The following is a 14439-nucleotide window of genomic DNA, read 5'->3' on the forward strand; positions in this document are numbered from 1 at the left end:
CCATAAAATTAAAAAAATAATTATTATAATTTCATTATTTATTCATTCTGATAATATACAAAATAGAAAATCAAATTAAAATAAATAATATTAGAAGCAATCATATCATATATAAAAGAAAAGAAAAAAAAAAAACAACAAAACCGAAATTGCCATACTTTATTAGAAATACAATAATAATAAAATTTTAAAATCGTATTAAAAAATATCAAATTAAAAAACTTAGCATTTTTAGAAAAAAATTACATAAATAAAAGAAATGCAACATTATAAGAAATTATAAATTAAAATAAAATAATAAATTAAAGAATAGTTTTGTTTCTTTTTTAGCACATTTTATATTATAAAATACAATATTGTCATCTTGTATATTAAAAAAAAAATTTTATGAAATTAAACAAAAAAGCCTAAAAAATATATTGTAGATAAAAAAGAGTAAACATTATTTACATACCTACACATATATTATACATATATGTATGTATATATGTATATAAATTATGTGGTTTTCTATCTGTTTAAAAATGATACACTGATTAAATAATTTACGAAAACCAAATAATAAAACAAAATTTAAATGAAATACATTAAAAATAATAATGTCTGAGTTTGACAGTGTTTTTTTTCGACAAATTTGAAAGATGACAATTGACGGATTTCTTTAAAAGATGAACGTTGACAGATTTCATAAAATTAGACATTAGGAAATTTTTATTTTTTAGTTCAGAAGTTAAATCTATTAAGACTTAGAGTAAGAATCTATAGTGTGCGAAGGACACTCTGATGAGATGAAAATGTTGTAATTTTGGAAATGGAAGAATTTGAAAAATTGGAAGTGTCGAAAAAGTACATAATTTCTCCTAATCATTTCTCTTAACAGAAAATTTGTTTGTTTTTTTTTTTAGTCGTGTATCACTTAAATAATTTTAGTAGATTTATATTTTAAAGTTTCTACAACTTATCATTTTGTATTTTGTAATAATTTAATAAAATTTTTAAATTAAGCCTATATTTATTTTGTTGAAAGTTAAATTTAATTTAAAATGAAAAGAAAAGTTACTGTATGTGTAATAAAAAAAAAATCAGTGTATATAGAAATATAAAAAATAATTTGTTTTGTTCACATTTAAGGCCTTATCATAGCAATCAATCATAAAAATACGTTCTTATTTTAATTAAATTATATAATATTATATAAAAGTAAATTAAAACTATAACCTAAAATGACCTGAAAACAAAAAAAAAAAAATGCTAAAATTTCAAAAAGCAAAAATACGTAGATAATTACTAGTTATATTAAATTTAATTAAAAAGAAACAGAAAAAAAAAACAATTTTAAATAAACTGTTATTTATCAAAAATCATAGGACCATAAACAAAAAAAAAATATAAATATTAAGAAGCAAATGTAGAATTAAAAGAATAAGAATAAAATTTCAATGAAAATTGCATTAAACCATTTTAAATCAAAATTTAACTAAAATTTTAAAAATTGTATAGAATAATTAATTGAAATAACTAAAATCAATTACTTAATATAAAGAAACAAATTCATGTTGGGTATACTATTTTAAAAATTTCAAAATCCTCTATGTATATACGTGGAGTTTAATTAATTTTGAAATTAATCACTTATATACATATACTTTGGATTCGTTCTAATTGTCAATGTATTGTTAGAATAGGTGAAAAAAATTAACTCACTGCACTTATTTTAATACAATCTCTGTTAAATTATTTATAAAAATTCAACATTCTAAATTTTGTATAATGAGAACCGTTAATATATATTTTTTTTCATTTCTTAAAACAATTGTTATTATTAAAACAAATTTAATATAACGAATTACAGTTATAAAATTTATTTTATTAAAATTTTCCAATTTTATTCAATTTAAATATGCTATTTGGAATTGAAAAATTATTAAATAATTTCCTTGTATTCAAAAATTTAATGAAGAAACTTCAAGTCAATAAATAATTTATTCAACATTATCTTGTATAGGTTTATTTTAAATTTATGGTGCGACAAAATTACATATTGGGTATTCATTGATTTAAATTTTAATTATTACCAGTTGTATTACCCAACGCCCTTCATTCCCTATTCGGCAAGAAATAAATTTATATCAAACTACATCCATATATAAAGTATAGTTATATATTTAATGATAAGTGATAATATTGAATAATATAAAATAAAATTAAAAAATAATTAATTGTAAAAAGAAAAATAAAACACAAAAAAATATTACATATTTGCACAATAATATTTTTATTGAAAGTGCTGTGATAAAAACTAAATACATAAATATTACAATATTCATATATAAAAAAAATAATAATATTTAATAAAACATAAAAAAAAAAAACAAATTACGAAATAATTTGTAATAATTATTTAAAATTATAATTACATATACATACTTGTATGTATTTGTATTAAAATCGAAAACTTAATTCAAAATATATTCATATTCTGTACGTACATTTACGATATAATATTAAGTAATAAAGAAAATAATAATAATTTTAACAAAATCACTCCCATCATTATGAACTAAGAATAAAACAAATTACTAAGTACGTAAAAAACTAAGAAAATAAAAAATACATACAAAAATACAAAATGAATTATTTTTAAAGCCTATCCAGAATAACATAGAAGCGTTTATGTAAATGTCAGGCGGTCGATATTTAAAATTCGAAATTAAAATTCCCATATTCGTTTGAATCTTGCTAAAAAAAAAATTTAAAAAATATATTTAATTTAAATAAAATTACAAATTAAATTTTCTTGAAGTAATAACATATTAAAATAGTGTGGCTCAGCTCAATAAAGATTTAAATTAAAAATGAGCTAATAATGATGAGACCTTATTGAAAAAAAAATCGAAATAATGGCAATTACATGTGCACATCTTTATTATTCTGTTTACGCTTCGGTTTACGCTTCGTAAAGTACATTGTAAAATTTTTTAAATATATATATATATATATATTAATTAATATATGTATATTAATATATATATTTTTTTAATATATATATATATATATTTTTTAAATATATATATATATATTTTTTAAATATATATATATATATTTTTTAAATATATATATATATATTTTTTAAATATATATATATATATATATAATCACACATATTCTGTTAGTTGTATTACTTGACGTAAAAAATTATTGTTTTACAAAAGTTTTGTAATTTTCTGAATGAAATTCAAAATTCCAATATTTGAAATTCCGTATACAACATACTGAAAAACAAAATATTTTCCAATAATATCGAATCAACTCAAGTGACGCAACTAACAGAATATACGTGAATATATATACATACATTTAGAAATAAACCAATATAACATTTATTATAAGTAGTGTATATTAAATAAAAAAATTTTGTTCAATTTTAGTATACAACATAAATATGTAGTTAAAAATTTATTTAAATAACATCTTTAAAAAAGGAAACCTGACAAAATAACAAAGATACCAGAATTAAATCATAAAACTTTAACATAATTACATAATTTATAATATAATGTAAAATAATAACATTTTCTTTATATAAATTCAAATATTTAAATAAAAAAATAGTTTTTAAATAGAATGTTATGTTTTATTTTTATTTATTTTTTTATTTTAAATATGTAAGAAAAATTTTTAGAAAATTGTTATTAAATTAATTTTACTTTTTTTCCTCGCTTTACAATATAGTAATTAGGCAAATAATAGAAAATTAATGAAATTTTTAAATAATAATAATAATTGAAAAAATAAAATCAAAGAAATTAAGTTGCATACAAACTTATATAAAAAAAAAAATCTATTCACATTTTTTCAATTTTATAACACTTAATAATTGTATAAAAAAAAAATTCTTTAGAAATTTTATTGTTTTTTAAATTTTTTGCCCTCATAAAAACAGAATTTTAATATTTTATTATCAATTGTATATTGGCGTCTACCAAAATGCAAATTTAACGTACATATGTATTTCCCTTTTTCAGTCATCATTTCTCTGTTTTAGTCACTTTCAAATCAAAATTTTTATTTTCCAATTGGATTTTTTCATTTTTTGTTAAGATTTTCAATAAATTATCCTAAAATATCGACTGAACTTTTCTGTACCTTCCAAAAAAAAAATATTGTATTTGCTTACATTGCTCTCACTCGATAAGTAATAAAGGGACATTGTACACAATCAAGCTATATTGAAATCAGGCTATATTGAAAAAATATCATTTAATGTGTTCTTAATTTCAGCTTCAATGATTATCTAAAAAAAAAATAAACCATATTTAAATTATTACTTGAATTGTTAATTATAAGAATTAATTTACAAATTTATTGTGTTTTATGTAATACATTATGTATTATGTATAAAACATATACTCGTACATATATGGATATAAAAGATAGCTACATAAATAGTAAATGCTGTATCGGAAACAATATTCTTTTAAAAAGTTTATTTACTTACAATTTTCGATTGAAAAAATGTGAATTTAATTATATTTAAAATATAAAATAAAAAATTAGGAAAAATAATTAAATTAAATGCAAATAAAAAAAAAAATCTTTTAAATAAAGTTTCAATACTTACTCAAAATTTTAGTTTCAATTTCAATTAATTTTTGTTTTTTTTTTTTGTTAAATTTAAAATACATATAATACGAGTTGATATTTTGTCATATCTTATCTAGAACATTCTAAGTTCAACTTTTTTAAAATTAAATTTGTTACGATCTCGTATAATTTTAATACATTTTTCTGTTGCTCAAAGTCGTTTTGTAATTTAAAATACATAAATAGAAACTAATCTTAACTCTGCAGCACCGTATCTAAAAGAACTTCACAAAAATATCTTAAGTCCATCTATTCTATACAAACTGAAAATAGCTCTATCGATTCATCAATTATTCATTAGTAAAAAAACTATTGTCATCAAATCCAACATTGGTTTCTGTATAACTGTAATATTCATATATTTCTGTATATGAGGAATGTAGGAGGTCGTCAATACGTGTAATTTCCCTACTTTTGTCAGAATCTTCTGATGAAATATCCTCAGAAGATTCTTCAACTTCAAATTCATCCCTTGTTGGAATATATCCACAATTAGCAAACATTTTACAGTTTTTCAGCATTTCAGACAATTTTTCAATATTAAAATGTTTTTCACTATCATGAAATTCTTGAGATTTTTCTTCAAAACATTCTTCGTCTTCAAATTCATTTGCTGTGAAATCACATCCAAAATTAGCAAATACTTCAGACAAATCTTCAATATTCCGTAGTTTTTCATAATCGCAATATTCTTCAGATTTTTCTTCAGGATATTCTTCATCCTCAGATGTTTCACCCATTGGCAAGGGTCCACAATTAGATAACATTTCAGTGGCTTCTTCTTTATTTTCATATTTTTGATATTTTTCTTCCAAATCTTTAATTTTTATTGGAGATAATGAAAAATTTAAATATGATGACGCAAAAGTAAAATTTACAAAATCAATGAACGAAGTACAAATAATATAAGTAGGTAATATAGATTTGTTAAAGTTTTTTTTTAAAAAATATAAATTTTCATCATCTAGAAGCTTTTTTAATTTGTTTCCTTTACTAATATGATTTAAAGAATTAGTTTTAAATAAATCTTTAATTTCTATATTGTCACATTTTGTACTTAAATATTTTAGCAATAAAATATTTCCCCCTTTGCAAGCATAATAAAATACTGTAACTCCATTTAAGCGATTCTGCATATTAAAATTTACTTTTTTTTCTTCAATTAAATATTTTATAATTTCTAAATTTCCGATTTTAGCAGCAAAGCATAATGGTGTTTGACCAAAACCATTTTCCGCATTTGGATTAATTTGTTTTTCTTCTATAAAATATTTTATAACATCAATATTACCAGTTTTGGCAGCATAATGAAGAGGTAAATTTCCAAAAAAATCCTCAATAGCAGATTGATTTAATTCCATGTCTTCTGTTAAATATTTGACTAAATGTAAATTTCCACTTTCAGAAGCATAATGTAAAATTGTTTCACCATAACGATCTTTAGAGTACAATATTTTTACAATATCAATATTTTTACAATTAAAATATTCAATAAAAAATTTTAATATTTTTAAACATCCAGTTTTAGCTGTATAATGTAAATATGGTATTTCAAGATCATCGTTATCATTGAAATCTAATTTGAATTTTCCTCCTTCTATAAGATATTGTATCATGTCTAAATTTTGTGCTAGAATAAAAAAATGTAGAATAGTTCTACCAAAACATTTAATATTTACGTCAGAACCTAAATTTTCTATAAAATATTTGGTAAAATCTGTTCTATTATTTAAAACAGCATAAAATAAGGGAGTATTTTTTAATTCATCTTGTGCATTCCAATCAAATGATTCAGCTGTATCAGTTAAATGTTGTATCATTATCATAGAACCAATTTCGGCAGCATAATGTAATAGTGTTTTTTGATGATGTAATGTAAATTCGATTTTGGAACCGCATTTCCATAATTTATTTTCTGAATTATAATAAAGACCTTTTGTCTTAATAAGATATTCTAGAATATTTAACCTTTTGAATTCTAATATATAATTTGTGATATTTTTTCCAAAATGATCTTTTGTGCAACAATCGATTTCTTTTGCTTCTAAGAAAAATTTAAATATTTCCAAATTGCCACCCTTAATTGCGTAAAAAAGCACGTTTCTACCAAATCGATCTAAAATATGAATATTAGCATTTTTTTCTTCCACAAAATATTTTATTATTGCTAAATTTCTAGTTTTTGCTGCATAATGTAACAAAGATTTACCGGTACAGTCTTCATTATTAAATTCAAAATCATTTTTACTCAAAAGATATTTTATCATATCTAGATTTTCGGTTATCACAGCATAATGCAATGAGTCTCTACCATATATATCACAAAAATTAAATTCCAAATTTTCTTTTTCTATAAAATATTTTACTAGCTCCATATTTCCTGAAAAAATAGCATAAAAAACTAAGTTTCTGTTGTATTTATTTCTGAATTTGAGATTAATAGACTTTTCTTTAATAAAATATTCTACAATAGAATAGCTACCAGATAGTGCAGCAAAATGCACGTAACTCCTACTAAAAATATCAAATGAATTTTCATTGAATTTTATTTTTCTGTTCTCTATTAAATATTTCACCATATTAATTTTTCCTGATTTTATTGCGTAATGTAATATATTTCGTTTATATATGTCCATTTTATTGAGATCATCATCACAATCTTCAATAAAAAATTCGACTAAATTTTGTTTACCCGCTATTGCAGCATAAAATATTGGTGTTCGTAAAAATTTGTCTATAGAATAGGAATCGAATTTCCATTCAGTTATCAAATAAAGTACTACTTCTAAATTGCCACTTTCAGCAGCATAATGCAAACAATTTCTATGATATTCGTCAACAAAATATGCATCAAAATTTTCTGTTTCTAGAATATATTTCATCATTTCTAAATTACCAATTTTAGAAGCGTAATGCAAGCAGCTTTTTAAAAATTTATTTTTATCATTTAAATAAAGATTAGGTCTCGGTATTATATAATTAAGCATATCTAAACTTCCTGGATATAAAATAACATTAGAGTTGTTATAAAAATCCAAAGCTATTATATTTTCATCAATAAGATACCTTACAATATGTAAATGTCCGGCTTCAGCAGCGTAATGTAAACATAATTTTTGATTAAAATCTTTAACATTTGGATTAACGTTTTTTTCATCTATAAAATATTGAATCAAATCAAGATGGCCGAATTCAGCTGCATAATGTAAAGGAGTTTTTCCAAATTTATCTTTATCAAGTAACTGAGCATTCCTTGTGCCGATTAGGTATTTCACAAGAACTTTTTTACCAAATTGAGAAGCATAATGTAATGAACTTTTTCCATCAAAATCTTTAGCTTCATTATCCAAACAAAAATTTTTTATTAGATATTCTATTATATGAGGTTCTCCACATTCAGACGCATAATGTATAAGAGTTTTATTGAAGGGATCTTTTATTCTAGGGTCAATTTCCAAAATATTTATGAAATATTCCATAATGTCCAATTTACCACATTGAGCAGCAATACGTAGCGGATTATGTAAGAACTCTATTCGCTTTGAATTCAAAATACCTTTTTGAAAAAAGTATTCTACAACATCCCTATTAAAAATTTTACAAGCAATATTCAAGAGATCAAAATAGTTTTTAATATATAAAGTTTTTTGGTCTAAAAAAAATTTTGCTATATCCCAATTTCCTGTTTCAAAAGCGTATATGATAGGTGTTTTTTCAAAATCATCCTCACAGTTAATATCCATTTCAGGTTTTTCTAAAAAATATTGAACTATATTTAATTTACCTGAAAGAACAGCATAATGCAATGAAGTTTTTTGAAAAAAATCTTTGGTATTAATTCTAGCTTCGTATTTGACTAAAAGTTCAATCATTTCTTTATTCCCACTTTTAACTGCAATATGTAAAGGTAAGTTACTATCATAAGTTTCATCATTTTCTACTTGCATTTCTTGATTTGAATCTGGAATATAGTTAAAGAGCTCTTTAAATTCTTTTGTCAATTGATAATTAGGTTCAGCCCCACAATGTAATATATATTCTACCAGTTGTAATTCACCTTTTTTAACAAGGTAATGAAGTAAAGTGCCATATTCAATATTTTGGCTATTTAAAATTGAACTAAAAAAAATTGAATTTTCGCTTTGGATATTTTGTAAAACACATCGCAATGTAGACATTTGTTCCAAAGAATTTTCATTGACAATAACGTTACTAAGTTTGTTATGTAGATTTTTCAAATTTTGAAATAATTCACACATTTCATATATTTCCCTGTACTGCAAGCACAGAGATTTCATAATATTAATTGTTTTCTTTTTCGGCATTAAATTAAGAGTTTCCCATACCATAATAAGAATATGAGTACCCTGACATTTTTCAAGTTCCAATATTAATGTTTGCAAATCAAAGTTTTTCTCGACATTTTCAATATCTAATATATGTAAAATTTCTTGGTAAGATACACGTTGTATTTTAAAATGTTTTTCATTTCGCAGCTTAATCAATTTTTGTTTTAAAATCTTTAATTTAAATACTTCATGTGATATTTCTTTCAAAGCCATTTCAACAGTATAATCCTCATATAGACATAAACGTAACACTGGTCCTATTAAATATTTTATTAGCTTGATTAAAATATTATGCATTTCATATTCTTGAAAAAGATTAAGATTAAAAGCACATTTACTATTTTTTATAAAATTTTCCACTCTTTCGCGGGTTTTAATGGATTTCAGTTTAAACTGTTTTATTTCATTTTCAATATTATTTACGTATTTAGTTAATTCTTCAAATATAAAATCAATTGAATTATCGTCATCGATTTTTAAGATTTCAAAAAGTATCTGCTCCATATGTCTTGGTACAAAAGAAATTTCTTTTTCTCCATACTTCAAAAATATTTTTTCATCATCCAAAAATATTTTATGATCCTTAGAAAATGGAGATTCAAGTATTATATTGAACTTCAAATCGATTATTTGTTTTATAAGAGTATTTAGTGGATTTTTAAGGATATTGTTTTGATTTTGTTTTTGCGTATGTAAATCACAAAAATATAAAAGAATTTCTTGAATAATGCGTAAGCTTTTAACATATTGAACAGTAAACATAGGTGGAGGATAAAGTGAACGATATTTGTAATTAAATCCAACTCCCGCTCTTAATAAAATTTTAATTTTAGGAAAAAAATTTGAATAATCAATTTCTACTCTGTCTTTGTCGCTACTGAAATTTATTCCAACTAATTTGGGTATTTTTAAGCAACAAGAAATAAATTTTGTTATTGAAGCATTTAAGACTTCAGATAAATCTATTCGGTTTTTAATTAAAAGTTCTATTAGTTTTTTAAATTCTTCATTGTTGTTATCCTTAAATTCATCATTGTCCTCACATTCATTATTACCATCATATGCAAATATTTTTGTTCCTAATTCGAAAAGAGTCTCTTTGCAACCGGATTCATCAGTATGAAAGTACTCATTCGCAAGATCTGCATCAGTTTTACATAAAACTTGCTCAATTATTTTTAACGAAACATTAGAAAAAATACAATCGACTAGTGCAAAATGTTTAATATCATCATTATTTAAATAGAACGTAGCGTTAACATCAATTAAATTTAAGTCCAAAGAAATCCACAACATTTTGAAATTATGTTCTGAAAATATTGTTGCGAGAAAATTTTGTTTCTCTTTATCCATCCAGTTAGTATCATAAGGTAATTTATCAAGTAATGCTTTTAAAATATTTATATTACCGGTTTTTATCGCAAACCAAATCGGTGTTCGATTCCAGTAACTAGAAATCAAATTATTCTCCAAATAATTTTTATTAAATTTTTTTAGAGATGTAACAAAATTCATGTATTCAAATTGAGCTGACGCAGACAGTAATGTCAATTGTACAGAATCTTTAAGATTTTTGATTTTGTCAATCAATTTAATATTTTCTACATTTTCCTTTAATAATGAATGTTCAAATATTCCCAATAATATTTTCATTGTTCTGGGAAAAAGTTGGTTATACATTATATGATTTGACTGTATTTCGTCAATAAGACATTCAAAAAAAATAATAAGTACATTATTTTGGTCAATATTTTCTTTATCTTCAACAACAATATGTTGAAAAAAGTTACATATTTCAATTGCATTAACTGGTAGTAAATATTTGAAAATTACATCCTTAATAAAATATCTCATAGAATTTTCATTTTCTATAGTTTTACATCTATTCCATAAATATAGGGCAGCGAAATATTCAGCAAATGAGCGATGGATAAATAAGGGTCTGTTCCCAAAAATTTTAATTATTACTCCTACCTTTTCCTTACCATCTTTTATAGATTTTATTAATTTGGGGACTTCATTTCTTTCATTTTCAGTTAAAATTGTTTCTACAGTTTCTTCTTCAAATAATTCATAAAATGCCAATATTTGATGACTTTGTATGAATTGTGCATGCTCTTCATCTATGTCATTATACCCTTTTCTTTCTTGCATACGAATTTCGAAAAATTTTGTATATAAGAAACTTTCATATAGGAAAGCTAAGTTCAGTTTTTGACTTTCTTTCAAATATCTAATATAATGCTCTTGAAGTTTTGATTGAGATAATTTGTTAAATTTTTTTTGAAAAACTTCTCCTATTATATAAATGTTCAATGGCACAGATGCAAAATCTTTTTTGTAATCAATAAATGACGCTGTAATTATTTCTAAAACTTTATCAGTAAATTCATCCACTTGAATATTTTCAGTTACCTCTAAACATAATTTTTTTTCAAAATATTTCATTAGGAATTTTTTTTGATCGTTTTTGCTGAATGGCTTAAGTGTGCAAGAAAATATGCTCAGCTGATCTTCTAATTTTGATAAAATATTGTAAGAACGTGTGGTAATAAACATTTTTTTTATTTTAGAATCCTTAAAATTTTTAACCAATTTGGTTACGACATCGATGAAATTATTTGCCACTTCATCAAAACCATCGATTAACAAAACAATTTTTTGTTCATTGTAATGATTATCAAATATTTGTTTTTCCAATTTTTTTTGTTGATAATTTGTTCTTTCTTTAATGTCCTTTAGATGTAATTTTTTATCACCATGTGTCAGTTCCAAATAACCAATACATTCGTAAAGAAACGCTATAATATCTATTTTTTGTTTTTTAAACTTCCACTGACGAAATATACTTGAATATTCTAGCAAATCAATTCTAATTACCCATAACGTACTGTCATATTTTTTGATTTCCTGAGCTATTTTGGTCAACACTGTGGATTTACCCATGCCAGGCTCTGCACATATGATTATCACTTTATTATCAAAACAACTAAGTTCTTTAACAGAACATTCTATATTTTTGTCAATGTAACTAAAATCACGTAGTTTCTCTAAAGATCCATGTGATTTTTGCCATTCGTAATTTTGTCCTGTCATTTTAAGCAAATGTATGTTATGTTTGTGATATTTGTTACATAAAATTTCAAAATCTTCGATCAAATTAGAAATTATTAGTATATCTTTATTTTCATCAAGCTCACTCTGCATAACATTTTCGAAACTATTAACAACAACAAATAAGTCTTTATTTTTGATAATTTTTCTTTTAATTTTTATTTGATGAATAAATTTTCGCTCAATATAAAAATTTTCCATTTCTCCAAGATTTTCAACAGATTTGCCTAAATTAATTGGTTGGTCATTTATTAGTTCCTGTAATATTTGCCCAGCTACAAAACTTTTCAAATGTTCATTTGTTATCAATTTTCCCAAATTTATTTTTGAATCTTGGAATATTATCGTTTTTTTATTTAAAAAATTTTCTTGAGAAAAATCTGTAAGATTATTCAACCCGATTTTTTCATCTAAAACTTCGCAGTAATTATTATTGTTTATTGTATTTTTTAATTCATGGTAAACTTCACTTAATTCGTCTGAAATGAACACAATTTTCTTGCCTTCTAAATCTTGATTACTCAACATATCAAAAAATTTATCTAAATTTTGTTCTTCTTCTTTCATTTTCAGTTGAATTATTGTTAGATTATCAAATTTTATATATTTTTTTAATTCCTTAATATGACGATTTAATGACATGAAAGAATTCAACAACATGAAAATGTAGTTTCTTCTGGATTCATACTGCTGAATTAAAAATTGATATATCTTTAAAGATGTTAAATCTGTTTGTAATGTTAAAATAACAATAAAGTTATGTGGATTATCGGTCATTAGAAACTTTCTTAAATCTTTAATAATATTTTCATCTTCGTAATTTTTTTCATTTTTAAATACAATTCCCAAGTCTTCGGTAATATGTTCGTACTTCAAAGGTAATTGACCAGTAAGCTCAATTTTTTTCAAGTTTTGTTTAACTTCGTCAAATAAACTCTTCCCTGCTTCTTTTGAAATAAACTCTTCTCCCTTTCCATTCAACCATTCTAGCATATTATAAAAAAATTCAGTATAAACGTGCTCTTTGACTGCGAAATTAAATTCTTCCCCGATATCCTCTTCTATTATTTTTCCTAATTCTTCTTCGTTAGGTTGATTTACCGCGAAAACTAACTTACCAAAGAAATCTCTTATATCGTCTTTTGATGTATTACAATTAGGCCAAGTTGTTTTAATACGACCTTTATTTTCACCAAATGTTGAATCAAAATTTAAGCCGATCTCTTTATTATTAACTTTTAATTTATTCTTAATTATATCAATAATATTATGACCATTAATATTTTCAAGCTTTAGTTCTATCTTTAATTCATGTTTCAAAGCTTCCTCAAATTTATTTCTAAATTCCATAGCACCATCGGATATATTTATTCCTTCAACAAAATCTTTTTGAAAATTACATGATTTGATATCAATTACTTGATCTGCTAAGAGAGTGTGATAAATATAAAAACTTGACTCTTCAACTTTGTGATTAATTTTGGTTTTATTTGATACGGATTTTGCTAAATTTTGCGCTAAAGTTTTAAGTCGAACCGAATTGTAATCATCTAAATTTTGTTTTAGCAATGATATCGCTTTTTCATTAAAACGGTAACGCTTAGGTATGTCCAATTTCATTTTTTTAGTTTGTTGCCCGACGTAACAAAGAATGTCGTCAGTCTCCTTAATTTCGGTGATATAGTCTTTTTTCAGTTGTTCATCAAAATCAGCATTTGTGCATAAAATTAAATCTCTTATAGTACCATCGTTAAAAAGGTTTTCTTCCTTATATTCCTGATAAGAAATATAATACTTAACTAAATTGTAAATACCTTTTTTGTCTTTAAAAAGATCGTTGTATTTTATAATTTCTGATTCATTAGCTTTGTGTTTAGCTTGCAATAAACGGTACTCTACTTTGCCTCTTTCAGTTGTTCTAAAAACTAAATCATCAAATTTCTTAGCATTATCGGATTCTGTGGTTAATTTAAAAGAATATCCCTTTTGAAGTCCGCGATATAAAAACAGCATTAATAGTTTAAGTTGATATATTACACCATGTAAACCCAATGGCTTGTTCTTTCTTCTTGAATCTTCTATTTGCGTACGCCATGACACATTATTTTTTTTATTTCCAGATGGAACTTTGGAAGTAGATGGTTTAGAAAGGTCTAATTGAGGATTTTAATAATTTAGAACAAAATTTTAATGATTTTAATATTTAATACCAGTTGTTGATTGTAAACTTGATTCAAAATTGGTTTCATTTTTATCTAGAGCAAGTCTTTTTTCACTTTCTTTTAATTCTTCATCAAGATGCTTTCTTTTATGCGGTACAATTGCTTTTTGG

This window comes from Condylostylus longicornis, unplaced genomic scaffold (assembly GCF_029603195.1).
Source record: "Condylostylus longicornis isolate FDR11 unplaced genomic scaffold, ASM2960319v2 ptg000011l, whole genome shotgun sequence".
NCBI classification, from domain to species: domain Eukaryota; kingdom Metazoa; phylum Arthropoda; class Insecta; order Diptera; family Dolichopodidae; genus Condylostylus; species Condylostylus longicornis.